Source organism: Epinephelus lanceolatus, chromosome 6 (genome assembly GCF_041903045.1).
Source record: "Epinephelus lanceolatus isolate andai-2023 chromosome 6, ASM4190304v1, whole genome shotgun sequence".
In the NCBI taxonomy this organism is placed as follows: Eukaryota; Metazoa; Chordata; class Actinopteri; order Perciformes; family Serranidae; genus Epinephelus; species Epinephelus lanceolatus.
The window spans coordinates 33,338,140-33,355,681 of record NC_135739.1 but is presented as its reverse complement, the minus strand read 5'-3'; positions in this window follow the sequence as shown (position 1 = coordinate 33,355,681).

Below are 17,542 nucleotides of genomic sequence, written 5' to 3'. Positions count from 1 at the left end.
GAGGTTTATCCGCTGCAACAGTGGAGGTGGTATTATTTTCACCTTGTGAGTTTGATATGTGTATCATCATGGCAAAATGTGGTCCTATTGTTGCAGGAACCACCAGAGAGGTGTTCTTTTTGGCACATTGCCAGGTATTTCTATGTCTGTGGTAAGATGTTTTTAACACAAATGCATCACAACTGTGCAAGACGCAGTCACAAAACTTAACAGGTGTGTAGTTAAGATCACAGTGAGGGCTGAGTTTGAAGATGGGTTTTGGAAGTCTGGGACTAGAGGGTAGAGTAGATGGTCTCTACTTTAAGGCTAAATTTGGCTAAAATTAACAAAAAGAATTAGGTGTAAGCTAAATTAGTTTTCAGTCTAGTATCCGGTTTTCTTGCTTTAATGTTACCAAAAAAAATGCCTTTGTAGAAAAGACTGCATTTCCCATGAATATCCACATATTCACAGTCCGAACATGCTGATGAATCTGAACAAGATCAGGAAGTCCTCACTGACATGCAGTTCATACATAATGTACAATTCAAACAGACAAAGGCAAAGCAAAGTATGGAAAGCACAGTCTCCAAACTGTAGTTCATAGAAACACAGGAGTCTATTTGAATAAGCTCATGGCCCAGATGGCGGACACTAACTTCACCTGATGTAGCACAACAATAACCCTTTAAGGGAAGGCCTTCAACTTCAGTTACTGTCCATAAATCCCCAGATTAACTTCACAAATGGTCCACACCGTTGCCTTGAAGCATTTATTCCAAAACATTAACCGGGAGAGCGTTCTTCATCACCGTAAATTACTTTTGTTACTGCCGCTCCTTTTCATGGGCCTCAGCTTCAAGCACATCAAGCACAATAGTAAACAATGCTCACACCTCCCCACAATGCACCTCTCCTCTCGTAAAGTGGTGCACCATAACATCCTGAAATATGTTTATATAAACTCAAGCAGTGGAGAACATAAATTCTGGAGCCTGAAATGTATCATGGTGTAAAAGTCGGGCGTATGCACAGCTATGCAAAACCCGTGTGGGAAATAATAAATAGGACGTGATAAAAAGTGACCACAGTCAGCGTTATAGTCGGATGTATTGGATGGGAAAGAAACCCCATTTTGTCTCAGCCATTGACATGCATCTTGGACATTTGAAGTGGATTTATCTACAGCTTATCCACTTCATTTCAATTCACATGTACATGCATAAACAGCATCATTAATGCGCAAACAGAAATCACAGGGTTTTAGTTTTCTACTCAGCTGCATTGCCTTATTTTTGGATCACTGTCTTGCAACATAAAAACCACATTGTTGGTTGTTTAAAAGCATCAACACATAGACAGCTCAGTTAGTCGACATGGCTAAATGTCCTGCATTTTGCAATGGACTAGAATTACCTAGGGAATGGATATAACTGAAACTAAATGGGTCTCCATGCTGAGTAGCTATTGAGCCTCTTGACATTGCTTGCAAAATGCAAATCCAAGCTGTCTTTAATGATTTCCATTGCAGCCTCAAGGAAGAAAACAAAACAAAAGGAAAAAAACAAAGAGACAAAGACTCTGATGGACATATTCATTAAAGCTCTACACGATATTCAGAACATTAATAAAGCTGCAAAGAACTATTTGCTATAAGTGAAGTAATGGGCGAGTGTTGTGATCCACGTTTCTCTGTTCTTTGTTGTGGTATGCAGTCCTGCTGGGCGTCCATGTGAGTGCATGTAAGTCTTTGTTTGTGTAATTGACTGGCTAGCTAATTGCTGCGACCCTGCACTGTGGGTTTTACCATTGATATGGGGATGGCATTATGGTGGAAGCTTAGTGCTCATCTTCTGGTTCCCACCAAGGTGAACACTTAGCTCTGCCAGCACTGTTGCCGTTGTCAGCACTGTTAGCCACTAGCTGCCAGCTCAGCCACCTCCATGTTCAGAGTTGTGTGCTTGTCTGAATCATGGATATACTCTGATATAATATCTTAATAATATCTTAAAGAGCTCCTTTAAGTAAATGGCATTCTGTTAAAAATAAGCCTATTTTTAATGGACATGTCTGTCCCCATGACCTAAATCCAGCAAATTATATGACAATCCTCCCTTAACATGGGGGTCTGTGGATTTTGACTGGCTTCTGGAAGCTGCCTCAAGTGGCCATTTGAAGAACTGCAGGTTTTGGCACCTCAGCGCTGGCTTTATTTGTCAGCCCGAGGTTGCTGCTCGGCCAGAATGAGTCACATCTACTTTTGAAAAGCACAAAAGCCTTTGTAAGTCTTGACCTGCTTAACCTGTTTCAAGGAAATACATTAAGAAATTTACCATTCTCTTTAAGTTGCTGAACCTTCATTATAGATGGAGGTTTAGGACACTAGAATACAGTCATCAGCCACTGACACTAATCAGCATTATCAAGTTGCTGAGGGCACCTAAAAGAAAAGTAGCAGTGTGTGTGTGTGAAAGAGAGGGCAGGTATTTGAAAAGTTGCCCAGTGTATTTTGAAGCTTTTATAAAGCTGGCTGAATATGAGAGGTGCTCATGAATATTACATAGGATCCAATGACTCCATTAAGTGTGATATATGCAACTTTGAGCCAGCCAGCATGAAATGATGCACTTTAATGCAGCTTTAGGAGTATTTATCATGTTCACATCAGGGCTGCCGTCTATAAGGCAGGACTGTTTAGTAGGTAAATAACCACCAAGATGAGCCAGTTAAAGGCACATTTCTAGCAACACCATATAGGCATGTGAGCCTCTAGGTAAAAGAAACAGTGGTGAGGCTTTGTGAGCTTACATAAAATTATAAAGATATGCACACAAGTGAAGCTCTGTATCTGTGTTTTGCAACACTTTGAAGAGAAGATGACTGAGGTTACATCAAATATTTAAAGATCCCTTCCAACTACAGTGAAAGTCATATAATACTATTATGCTTAGAACAATAATTTGTGACAGGATTTACATATATCTTTTATTTCATTGCATTCAGAATTTATGAAAAAGCTTTTTTCATTTCAAAAATTCAACTGCAGGACACAAGATGTCCCAGTGTCACAAAATCCTGCTCATACATACAGGTTTTAAACGCAGACTTAAGGTGAGCACAGAGAAACTTTCCCTGTTTTAGCAGGCGAATGCAAAAACTACTAGTGTCAAACTTTGCATACATCAATTTGCACAGTCGAGGTCAAACATGGAATGAAATAACAATATGCAAAACACATTTTAAAGTTGAGGTGGACTTTAATGTTGATGAATATGTAAAATATGCATTTTAAATATGCCTGTCTTTAGTTGTTATGACTAATGATAATCACATTATCAACCATGGACCTACATAGTACATTGAAATGCACACCCTCAGCCACTTTGCAACGGTTGATGTATTTAGCTCATCCACACAGTAGCTCAGTCAGTGGTCTATCAGAGCAAAACAAAACAAAAACAACTGAACTGTACAAACTCAGTAATTAAAGTTAATTTCACGCATCTGCAGTTTGTGATCCAGCAGACACCAAGGCATTAATCATAATTAGTTGAGATGCTCAGATGCCCTCCAGACCTATCAATCAGCAGGCCACCTCTGGCCCTGACGCTGAGCTGCAGAGTGTCGTCTGCTGCACTGCTGAGCAGGCCATAAGCTGTCAGCAGCCCTTCACTGATGAGTCCAATGCCATCGGTGGAAAGAAAAGGGCAGAAAGGACTGTCACCAACCTTTTCCACCCATGCAACCACCTGTTCGAGAAACCTTCCTCTGGGAGACAGGACCCGTCCATAAAGACCGAGAACACCTGTTGTCTATGAAGCTTCTTGCCAGGAGCTGCCACCTAACTGACACCCAGTCCTCCAAGGATTCACTCAGTGCATGCCCACACAGTCCTGACTGTTAGCCTCGTTACAGTCACAACTTATAACATGCCATAAATTATTACATCTTTTGTGCACAGCCTTGTGTCATTTCCTGTACACAATCTTTACTAAACTAGTCATCTCCAGGTGAAATAGCTGCTGATGTAACAGCCCCGATAGTAAGAGTTGTAGTAAAAATAAACTTTTGTGCTGTAAAGATCACAAAAATAATGAGACAGGTTGATTTCTTCTCATTTCTGCCTGTCACTGTTTGCTATGCTTATCTGAATTTCCACTGTCATGTAGGTGTTGTCATTCCCCACACTCCAACACATGATACAATATGTATGTTCCCTTCGTCTGCTGCTCACAACATTAAAGCGCAAATAACAAAATGCACTAATTGCGAATTAGCTACCCAGCAGTATATAACAACGTACAATAACCTGGAAAAAACAATTGAAAAAGTGGGACAGCTAACGTGTTAGCAAGGAATTTAAAACAAAAACTGGATGTGCAAATAGAACGGCATTACATACTGAACCGGTTTCCTTCATTACAGCGAGAACAGGAGCCTTACCAACCGTGCAACGCCACCAGCAGTTATGTGACACCCTGGATTATTGCAGGCCTACTCTCTTAAAAGTTAGTTATTTGCCTTATTAAGCCCGATTTGAATGGGATAGTACTATCTGGGGACCCCATAGAAACTACGCCCCCACATCTGTGTTTTGTGCGGCGCATTTACACAGGATGAGCAAAGTCTTACCGACATTATCCCCCAGCTATGATGCCCACAGTCATTTGTAACTCCACTCAACACAACACAGAAATGCTAGACAGTTCAACTAGGGTACAGTATTACAAGTATGAACCTGTTTGTTTTTTAAAATGTGGGTTAAACAAACGACAAACTGATTCTGCCTCACATTGATCATCACAACATCCTCATCATCTTTCAAGATCTGGCTTTTCTGATTGATTTGAGCTTTCTCTTTCTGTGAATGGGTTTCCTTGTGTCGTGAGATGAGCCTCCTGCTCCAAATGACGTCATATCTTTCATTTATAATTGCAAACGCAACCACCATAAATCTCTACCAGGAAAGATGCCGAAACGAGGCTTGGAGAAAAAAAGAAAAGCTAAATACGACCCCAAATCCCAGGAATGGCGATGGACACTGGACTAATATTATCACATGGCATCTGTGTTTAGCATAATATGGTAGATAATCTGGGATGGAATTTTTTCTTGATAAATTACAGACATAGCAGATTCTCACGGAATTAAGATGACAGGCGAATTACCAGAGGTCCCCAGGTAATACTAGACCAACAGGGCTTTAGACACCTTTAGTCACCAAACAATTCTGCAGCTTTAGTACTTTCTATTAAATTCTCCAACACCTGCTCTTGAGGTAAAAAAAATACTTCTAGAGGGGCTGCATTTAATCTGTACAACAAAAACTTCCCCCCATCATTCATTTTTGCAGATATTCTCTCAGCTTCTCCTAATCTGAAACTTGCATTCCCTGTGAGAGCAGCTCTTGTCACCACTAAGTACTGTTGGCCAGGGGAGATGCAGCCAATCATGTGCTACCTCCGTGACAGTGGCAGCTGCTTCTCTTCGCCTGCAACTGATGAGCTTCACCGGTAAGGGATGTCACATGGAGGGTTTGTGTTACACTGTAATGCTAGATCAAGCCTCCACTGTGCAGGTACTTCAGCCAAGCGGTAGAAGTCATTGGTGCAGTGATAAGGACTAGAAACAAAAATGCATTGGGCTCAGTGTGCACGGTTTCTGTGCATAACTTATTGCCTGCAAAGAACAGGTGTTTGTGTAATCTGCTAACATTATGGATGATGACAAATAGTAAATGGGTGGTAAATTGACTTCCACTTGTAGCGCCTATTTGGAACAAAGTGTCTGGGAAGTATTGGTGTGCTGTTAAATGAATGATCTGTTGTTTAAGTATAGGCATGATTGCAACAAAAGATGTGTTCCTTTTTCATCCTCCAAAATTAAATTGATTGAATTTTCTCTGTTCCTCTCTTTTCGCTAAACTGCATCCTCCTCCGCTCACAGCCAGCCTCCATAATGCGCCTTTGAATTCATGGATTAAAAATTAATCACATATAAAAGCTATATTGTTCATTGTTTTTCATGGCTCATATAAAAATCTCTTTCTATTCCAACAATAGTTTATATTCTTGGTAAATTCTTTTTTTTTCTTTATTGCAACAAAATTTCAAAGAAAGCACACAGGAATACTGTGCTGTGCTGCACACCAGGAATACTGTTTTGATCTCGCTTCACCTGTGGACTTAAGCACATTTCACAATGAAAGAGATGAGTTATACCTCGACGGGGACTGCTGCTCGTAGATTCGATGGCAGATACCTGCTGAGGCCCATCCCAATGTCTTATTTCGTGGCCCACATTGAGTTTCTTGCTGAGATTCTGGTGCGTGCCGTGTGTCATATGCCCTAAAGCTGCAATGTTAGGTTTAGTTTCCACTCTTAGTTCATTTTGTCTCTCATTGCTGCCATGCATCAATCTTGCAACATTCACACTTGCATTGTGTATCACACTGCAGATGTGATCTGGACCAAAGTCTTTTTAAAAATCTGAGCACGCAGAACATTTGATAATAAATCCTCCAAGATGTAAAATTTACTATCATGTAGTGATGTTTGCCCATAAACTGTAATGAAGCCCTTGTGTGTTGCTTTTATGTGTGTGGATTGTAATACCTTACTGATACAGCAACCTGCAGTCTTAAATAATAGTCCTGAAGAAGCTGTGCTGTGATTGCAGTTGACCAAAGATGGTTAATAATGCGCTTTTTTCTTTGTAAATCTAAGAGATCTTTTTTTCGCAACATCAAGAACGCGGTAGAGAAACAGGCTGCTGAGTTGCTCCCAATGTTTTTCTGTTTCTTACAAAAAATAGTCACCAGGGGCACTTTCAGCCTGAAAACGGTGTGACCTGTTTTCCTACGGTTACTTGGTTGAATGAGAAGTTTCCTCAAAACCATGTGAAACTGGCTTTGAGGTACGTTTTCTCTCATTTGGTGGGTGTGTCAGGGGTGCTACTCAATCAGCAGTGACACATAAATAAACCCCATTGTATTAACAAGGCATTGCACATGATGGATCTAGCTAAAGTCTGTTACAAATGCATCCACTGCAGCCTGGTGTTTGTTACAACTGAAGACATTAGAAGACATGTTTCTCTTAACTGTTTTATATTTTACTAGAATAAGCTAATAATTATTCAAATCTAACTTACTGAATGGGAATTGTAAGTGTGTTAATTCCATAAAAATGTTTATATGATGTTTTTAAAAGCATTTAAACACTATAATGTAGTTTATGTAAAAAGTTGTACTAATAAAAGGTATGCTGTTTTTCTTGTCTCGAGAATCCCTTTGGAACAGGCTAGTTCATCAAATCCTCAGGCTCCACTAGGCCTACACATTCCTTCTGCACCACTGATGTCTCGACCTCCGGCACTCTGGGTTGGAGTGGGAAAAAAAATTCCGCCTTGGCAGTTTCATCTTGACTGGATGTTACAGTGCACATACAATAACTAGAAATCAACTGTTCTTATCATATTTGATTGGTATGAGGCAGTTTGCTTCCCAAACACAGCATACTTTTCATGATTATTATCATGTAATTATCATAACCTCCTGAGACCCTGTGTCCTCATATGAGGACATCACATTTTGAGTTTGCTTGACCTTATACTTTACTTAACTTAGACTTGTTGCACTCGTTTGTGGACACTTTTTTTGTGCCATCTAGTGGTAGTTAGAGCACAATACACTAATCCATGTAAAAACAAGATGGCAGCTGTCGCTGCCATGTCAGTCTGCAGCTGTTTCCAACTCAAGGTGGACAAGGTCCAAAACCTGATCACATTTTATGGTTGAAACTTGTTTATTTATGATTAATACCATTTGTAGTTTGGTATGGCAACAAATTTGACCAACTTTAGTGACAGTTACAAGCTAAGGCACTGTTTATTCGGAAGTACTCGTTTGAAGACATTGGGTCTTTACTATCATCTTGTTTGAGAACATCTGGACATTTTTGTCATCTCATTTGAGGACACTGAAACTTAATTGTTGTCTCATTTAAGGATATTGTGACTTTATTATCATTGACAATATTTTTTTATAATTATCAGGTCCTACTGATCCCAAATACCTAGGAGAAATTAAAAATTCGTACCAAACAAAAGTTCGGGGCTCAGGAGGATATGATGATCAGGTCATGAAAATATTATGCTGAAGCATTTTGTAAAACCCAGATACAGATTGTTGTTTTTTGCATATCTAACAAGACAGCTGACGGACGGGGCGCTGGTGGCTTAGTGGTAGAGCAGGCGCCCCATGTACAAGGCAGTTGCCGCAGCGGCCGAGGTTCGACTCCAGCCTGTGGCCCTTTGCTGCATGTCACTCCCTCTCTCTCTCCCCCCTTCACACTTGTCTATCCTATACATTAAAGGCTAAAAAGCCCCAAAAAATATCTTAAAAAAAAAAAGACAGTTGAAGGACATAGTGATTATACTTTCTATTCTGTCAATGAAAGCTCTATGAGATGTGTTATTTAAAGGCGCTGTATGTAAGAATGTAGCCAAAATGGTTACTGCACTCAAATTCAAAATACTGCCACGAGTCGTGTCCGCCCCCCCTTCCCTCCCCTTCAAGGTTGCTGGACAGCGGCACGCTGGAGACTGATTTGTTTGCCCATGGGCGGCTGCTGTGGCAGGGCCGCGTCGCCGCGTCCTTGATCTTCGGTTTTCCAGCGGACCGTTTGAGCAAGTCCGGCTTCTCTGCTGCTAACACTGCTGCCGGGATACAGCTGAGGAGACTGCTAATGCTATGTACTGGGACACTGCTAATGCTGCTTGCCGTGCTGCTGTAGCTCAGTCGTAACTGTAACTGATGCTGAGACTCTACTGACTGCGTGACTGGTAGATGGCAGTGGGTGGCGCAACCAGGCCAAAACACAAAAACATCAAAACATAAACATGATTTGCAGACTGTAAAAATGTTTTTTAAATGCGAATATTCTGGCTGTACTATTGTTGTCAGTGAGATCAGTATGTTATATGAACATTATTCCTTAGTCTCTGTGACATATTAGGAGGATTTTACGACTATTTGCTTTAGATTTCTTACATATAGCTCCATTAAAAGAACTGCATGAAAACAAGACAATATTAGTGGAAAATTAATGATATTGAGAAGAAAATGCCAGCATGTACAGCACTCAATCTAAGCAGCTGACTTTAACTGCAGTAATACTGTCACAACCAAGGACAATCTGACAATGTTTTTTTACACAAAGAAAGAAATAAGTTAGTGTTCACTGACTTTACAACAAGACACCATTGATGATGAATTTGTCATTGACAGAGTTCCACAAACTTTATAGGGGTTATGGGGTTAATTCACAAAACAGTGTGATTTTTAAGGTAGTCTGAGGACATCATGTTAAATTTAATGTGTTTACCGTCAGTAAATATGCCTTTTTCGTAGATGTAGTGTAATGATGAAATCAGCTGAAACAGAGTGTAAAACATATTTTGAGCTTGCAAAAGCTGCAAAGCACAGCAGTGGTATCACCTGCTGGACAGTTGTCATGACGCTCGTCCTCAGCAGCGGCCTCCTCTTGTTCCTGTTCGCACTGGAGTCAGCCTGCTGCTGCTTATCCCATCCGGAGTAATGTTAGGGCTGAAATACATGGGGCACAGGCACAATGTATCACGTAGGCTGGACAGAGCAGGGGTTTTTCCCTGCTACATAAACTCTGTCTCTGTAGCCTGTGATCTCTGCCAGCTTCACTGTGTGCATATTGAGTTTTGCCAGGTGATAATGCTGTTAATTATGGAGGGTTTGGAAGCATGGACTATATCAACTGGTAGTAAATTAACTAACTGGATTATTTTAACAACAGGATGCATTGATTTAATTGATTTATCTTAACGTGAAATGTAAAAACAACCACAAGGTTGTTATGCTGCCTCATATTTTCTCTGGGACAATGAGGTATTCATTTTATTCATTCAAACAAACTGTACTCATTTTTTGCAGTTCTATGTAGTTTTTACCCACACCCAGAGAAGTGGTGGCAGACATTTCAGGCTACGTTGGTGTCTCATGTAGTTGAGCCTGTCACTTTTTCCTCCTCCTCTTCATTAGATTCCAGTGGATTGTTCATGTTATCACTGCTGAAGCTAGCAGGATTTTGTTTGGCACTGGAATCATTGTGGGGAAAATGTTATTATTGAATAATAAATGTATTATGTGTAAAGGTTTTGCAGCATCTGCCTTGAGAGATTCTTGTTCTTTTCCTCTCTGACCTTTGGCTCCACCTTTTAGCTCTTTTGGCCATTCAGCAGTTTCATTTGTATTTTAATTCAACTATGCTCTGTATTTTGATTTCATTTGATTATTTCAAGCTTGACCTCCGTCATTACCTGGACTGATCCACCTGAAGGGGTGGGGAGAGGTGACAGTAGGTGCCACTGTACTTGCCTTACAGCATAAGTACCCGGCTGAAAATTGTGGGACCCAGTAACCCGTAATGAGATGGGCTGTTCCAACATCCAGTGGGCCGCAGATGGCGTAAGTCAACTTTTCCTTACATTTCTTCCCCCATATTGTTCTTGGTGTGACCCACTGGTGTGCCCGCTCATCTGGCATTTGCCTGTACCGCTAAGGTTTCAGAACTAACTAACTAAAGTCCCAGACTCATGCACAACTTAAATCTTCAGCTTTTGCACCAATGAATTCGTCTCTTAATGGACCATCAGCTGTCTCTGCTCCAAAACTGGCACCAGTCTCAAACCCTCAAGAAATGCATAAAAGGTACACAATAAAGGGGAAGTGTTTTTTTCAACCTGGGCCCTATTTTCCAATCTACTTTTGTCTAAATAAGTGATAGGATGTTCAGTATTTGACATTTCTCCAGTACGAAGCTCGGGCTGACCTGCCTGCAGCCCGTGAGCATGCGCTATATTAAATAATCAGGCAGTATCAAACAACATCAAAATACGTCCACTAAAAGTGAATTTTTTTCACACAGATAGGCTCGGATTGTTAGTATAACTATCCGACAACATAACGGAAAGGAGAAGTGAACGTCTGTGTTTGTGTTTAGCTGGATTCGGACATGTTTCTCTGCCTGTTGCAATTTTAGTATATGTGCTACCGAAGTAACACTGCTCCCTCTCTCTCCTCGTCCGCTCTTCAATTTCAATGAGCTCTGCTCAGTGTACGTCCGTGTACTCCGTGTTCAAATAAATATGGGCGGTCATCAAATTCAAATGGCTCATCCAGATCCAGTTGGTCAAAATCAGGTAAAAATTCAGCCATGACTACTCCAAACAGAGTAACTCCTCACGTTTGTAAGGTCACTCCAGCGGGAACTTCCTGCAACAACTCAAATCTCGCGAGATGTGAGATTTCAGAGCCAAACTTTCACTCTTTGAGTGTTTTGACTTGCCACAACAAACATGTCCGAATTTTTACCCGATTTTGACCAACTGGATCTGGATGGACCGTATTTATTTGAACACGGAGTACACGCACGTACATGGATGCAGAGCTCATTCAAATTGAAGATCGGACGAGGAGAGAGAGGGAGCAGTGTTACTTCAGTAGTACATATACTAAAATTGCAACAGGCAGAGGAACATGTCCGAATCAACGTAGGAAGAGATCGATTTTAAGTGTTTTTCAAAAAATTCAAAATGGCGGTAAATCTATATAACCGGAAGTTATGGGTTCTTGAGGCAAATTTGTTCCTCATGAGGAGAGGCATCTCTGTGCAAAGTTTCATGTCTCTACGACATACGGGGCATGAGATATGCCCATTCAAAGTTTGCAATTTCAATCGGTTGCTATAGCGCCCCCCTTTGGCTAACTGATGTAATATTGCTTCATTTGCATCCTCCCATGACCCTCTACCACTGTGCCAAATTTCACATGGATTGACCAAGTCAGTGAGGAGAAAAACGTGGAACAGACACACACATGCGAACAGACAGAGTTTTCGTCATTATATAGTAAGATGTCCAGATAAATGTTAATACTCTCCAATCTTTCCAAATGCTTGAGTAGTCTGATTCAGTGCTCTCCACTACATCTGTGTGTCGCATGGCCATCACTCTGGTGAAGATTTGCATTGCTTGGTGGAAGAATAATTTTTTGTTATCGATAAATTATGGAATTTATGTGTTTATTTTATGAAACATTGCCAGGTAAATGTAGTAACCTTTATAAAAGCATTAAGCTAAAGGGGGTTGTTTGGAACAACGCTGTTCTATGATCACTGTAATCCACGTTCTCTCATGGCTTACTGCTTCATTAAATCACCCTGAACCAGAAAAATCTATTGGTTGACATTCATTGCCATAGTTGCCATCCACAACTTCACAATCCTCATTGGGTGCCCTTCCTCCCTCCAGGGGAAATTGTGTAGAATATCTGCAGCTGTGATTACCACTGGGACTTTTTAGAAGCCTTCCATGGGCAGGTACTTCAGTCGTCTCCATTTCCACTTTAGACACCCAAATGCCTTTTCAATCACAACTTTCCTCCTTCTTTTGCCTCTGGTAAACGTGCCCATTATCTCTGTATGGTGTGATGAGAGATGGGCTGAGTGGGTATGCAGAGTCTCCAAGCAGGTGTTATTCACTTTCCATTACATCCTGGAACCAGCCATATAATGGGATGTTCTGAAACACCCCTGCATTGTGCACAGACCCCGGCCAACCAGCGTACACACCCAGGAACATCATCTCTGATGTAGGCACTGCCTGAAGTTGCTTACTTGCATGTCCTTTCCTGTTTATGTAACTGTGTTTGTAGAGTGATGGTGCTGGGATGGTAATGTGTGTGCCATCTTTGGATCCAATGACTCCGGGGAAGTCAGCTTTTTCTTGAAAGCCATTTGCCAGGCTGGCAAGCTCAACCTCTGCAGGCCATCATGTGTATTCATTCCTCAGTCCACAGAGGAACTTGCAAATGTCCGAGCAAACTTAATGCAGGGTTCCTTTTGACATGTCAAACCAGTCTCCAACACGCCACAAGCTCTCTCGGTTCGCCAGCAACCAAATGGAGCACAGCGATTTATTCGGGGTATCCAAGGTTAAGTTTACCAAGAAAGGACCAACTTTCTCATGGAGGGCCTGTGGGAAAGTGTGTGCAGCATGAGTTTATAGTGGAAGTTTCTACACTTCTATGACACCATAGAAGAAGCTGACATGAATCTTGCTATAATGGCTTTTGTATACACCCTGATGCACGTACTGCTACATACATTGTGAGAATGTTCAGTGGGTAAATATCTAACATCAAAATAAATCCATAAGAGTAAGCGTGTTTGTACTTGTACTTGTTTGCATTGTTTATTTTACATCAAAGGCAGAAACAACTTTAATAATAAGAGCACATGCATAAAGATCTGGAAGTTATTAAAGTCAAATGTTGTTTCCTAATTGCAATGTCTTCTGGTGTTTGTCCTTTCCTTGGGAAGGTATGCTAAATGACCTATGACTATTAAGAGTGGTCTGCGATGTGATTTTAAGACATAGCTTTCACTATGCACCTTTGTGAAGTAACACTTTCATAAACGTTTCTACTCTACCTGTGCATATATAATATTAATATTGCAATATCATTTCACAGCAACAGTGATCAGCAATAATGATAAGCCTAATGCTCATAATAAAATAATTAGCTCACATAGATGGTAACACAGTCTCGAAGGTAAGAAGTGGATTATCCTTCACCTGAAATGTTTGCCTTGTCATCCTGAAATGCGAGGCAAATGTTGGATGACTTTAAATAGGACCCACTGCTTCCACAAACCAGCTTACTTGATTGGGATGTTCTAAGCTATTCTGGGCAGCAGAGGGAGTGACTGTAACATTGAGTAGTATTAAACACGTATTTAAACTGATTTTATCAGGTTCAGAAAATTCTTTGAGAAGAATGCAAAGAATAGCCTTTTTAGGTGCCACCATTTCTGTTTAAATATATATTTTGCTACATTTTATTGGGGCTGAACGTGCTCTTGCTTTGCACGCTGTGCTGAACAACAATTACGATTGGCTGCCTGCAGGTTTACTCCAGGCTGTGATACACACTACCATCAAGCTGAAAAGTTTCCTAAGGATGCGTTTGTTGACTTTCTTACTCTTCACCTCGTCACTGTTTATCATTTGTTAGACCACCTCTGGCTTTGTAAGTTATAATCATGGTCGCGCCAGTAATTACAAGTTTAATGGTCCAAATGACAAATGGCATTTTAGATTAAAAATCAATTATTTTAAACTCACTCGATGAAACATTCTGTTGCATACCATCCATCAAAAGCATGTGCACATGGCAACATTTATAAACTGGCAACTGACTGGGGAATAAGGGCTGGTGTATGTCTTCTCACTCACTCCTGCACCCATGACCACATTACCCCTGCCCTTCATAACCTCCACTGGCTCCCCATCCCCCATCGTATCCACTTCAAACTCCTCCTCATCAATCACTTACAAAGCTCTCCACAACCTGGCTCCCCCCTACCTGTCTGAGCTCCTTCACTGGCACGCTCTTGAGTATCCTGAAAAGCACTATATAAATCCAATAAATTATTATCATTATTATTATTATATGTACTGCAGGGCTGATGATAGAAAGAAGATACAGTTGAGTAGTGACTGATACCACTTTCCGCCAACATGGAAGCAGTTTTCCTCTGGTTCCTGCACCTAATTTTGAACCATTCAGAGCATTTTGACCAAAAAATAAATTGGTTCAGAGCCCAAAAAGTTGGTTCTCAGGTGCAACCCAAAAAAAGCAGGTTTTCCTTGATTTCATGTGCAAACCATGATGACATCAGTGTGAGTGTCATATTCTACGGGTAGGAAAGAGATGATGGAGAAGGAAAGGATGGAGAGGTCAAGTGAGAAATTGTCAGACAAAAATGGCATGCAGTGGTCTTACTAATAATTGTTAGTAGTTGAGTTTGCAGGTTATCACTGTGGTCTGTGATTTTGCTTCTGCTATTTATTTCTGTTGTGCATTGTGCAATGCCCTCCCTTAAATACAATAGTTACATGGTACAAATCTGGTAGAAACACAGGCTGGTTCGCTAGATAGCACCAAGGTTCCAAGAATGCTGAATGGAACCAGTTCAAGGAGGAGAGCTAATGAGGTGGAAAGGGGAGAGTGGGGTGACTGAGACTGTTGGAAAGGTCTGAAAGGTCAGACAGGTAAAGAATGACAGGACAGACAACCATATGTTTTGGACAGAAAACGATAACTTTTGGGAAAAGTTTTTCTGACAGAAACGGCAACTCATATCTGCCGCAACATGTCTGCATCAAAGTGCATCCATGAAAACAACTGAAGCTGCTACACTGTCAATGGAAGCCACACTTGCCAGCATGGGCTTTCTGCGGCCCTTCTTTTTGTTTTATGCAACTGGTCTATTTTTTCTTTCTGTGCTTGGCTCTGTAGCCCTCCAAAGGGAAAAACTGCATAGAAAGAAAGGATGGAGAGGACAACAGGTAAAAACTACACAGAACTGTGTAAAAAACAAGTTCAATCTGTTTAAAAACAATAAAATGAATACCTCATTGTACCAGAGGCAATGCAGAGCAGCAGAGCAACCTTGTGCTGTTTTTACATTTCACATTAAAGTAAATCAATCAAATCAATGCATCCTGTTGTTAAAACTATCCAGTTAATTAATTCAGTTAATATAGCCTTTGCTTCCAAACCCTGCATTTCCAACTGCTTTCTCACTTAGCAAAACTCAATACACATACAGTGGAGCTGGCAGCAACCTCACACTACAAAGACAGAGTCTGTGTAGCAGGTAAAAAAAAAAAAACAAAACATCTCTTTTCAACCTATGTGTTGCCTCGTGTCTGTGCCCCATGAATTTCAACTGTTATGGCTTTCTGATACTTGAGAGAAATGATTTGGGATAATTCAAGCTTTTTAGTTGTATTTGTCTCGTTTGATTGCAGTGATGGAGGTACAGGTTTACTTGCCTCCAAAAAACTACGACCCAACTCAAATTAATTTCAGTCCTATCAGGTCTGGAATGATTCCGCTGTATTGCTGCAGGTCTGTGTGTCAGTATTTTCACTACCTGAGTGGATCAGAGCTTGCTTTGAGCAAGCTCTAATCATTTGGTGCATTGCAGGAGAAAACATTTCAGGTGAGATGAACTGTTACTGATTGGGTCTCATCTATTCATTAATGCAAATCAGGCCTCAGGTACGTTTTCCATGGATCTTCTTTTGGATCAGGTCATTCATTTTTAATCTGTGAAGACATCTTGATGGAGGATAAACAAAAGATGTTTGAGTTAGATGCAGTTTGGAGTGCACACAATGAACACACACACATACAACAATAAAATAATAAAACAAAGCTCAGTGTTGCTAACATGCCATATTACTTGATCAGCATGATCACTGCAGAGTTACATGTTGGAGACACCACATGTGCAGCTTCTCTGCTGCAAGGGTAGATAAACCAGTCAGAGCAAAATAGACACCCCTTCCCAAATTGGTGATTCAGTATGTATATTAAAGCAAAAGAAACCCATTTCACAGATTTCTTCATTTATTGTCACAGCTCCACCAGGGATCGTCAGGCCTTCACTGAAGCTGTAATGTTTTCTTTAGTCCACCTACAGCTGAAAAAAGACCCAAATCATACACAAACAGAAGAGCCAACCTGCCTCTCTTCTCCAGGCAGCCATGATTGCAGTCTCTAAGAAATCATCCTGAAATCTTCAGCAAGGAAGACGGATGTACTGTGTGTGAAGGCAAGGAGGTGCACAGGTATCTATGGATCCCAGGAAAACTGTCTCAGCCCAGCCATTATTCTTATAGGCAGTCTGTAGAAGTGCCATATCAACACCAGTGACAGGGGTGTTTTTCTTTTGAGAATATGTGCGTGTGTGTATGTGTGTGTGTGTGTGTATATATATATACAGTATGTATGAGTCTCCTGTGTGTGCATTTTTTCTAACCTATCCACGTGCCTGATTTTGTCTTAGTATGTTTGCTATCAATCATCCCAGTTTGCCACCTCTCCAGGTATTTCATTTATACGTGTGGCTCAGTGTTTGACAGCACAATCTGTGATAAATCTGTTCCAACTGGCTTTTGTATTTTCATCTGTCTCTGTTTCATCTGTGCATTCGCAGGATGCAGCCATATTCTCCAATTTGTTGACAAGCAGCTCAGACGCCTGTTATGTCGTGTGCTGTGTTCCATAGATTTCCAATACTCTTAATTCTCCTAATGCAGAAGATGAACACCAGGTACATGTCTGCTCTCTACAAAGTACAGCAACTTGCTCCAAATAACATTTATCAAAGTTGACAGTGCTCAAATTCTGCACATACTGTAGTGGCTTTAAACTTTCGGACAAAGTGACAAAATTTGTTGAAACTTTAAGTCAGTAACAGGGTCACACGGTACATTGAAATGTATAATGAAAAATGTATTAAATGTCTTTATTACTTGTTCTATTATCTTTAGATAATTCTGCAGCTTCAGCATCACACATATACAGTATGATGTGTGGGTTTTCTTCAGGTTCCCCTGCTACCTCCCACAGTCCAAAGATATGCAGGTCAGATTAACTCTACATTGCTCGTAG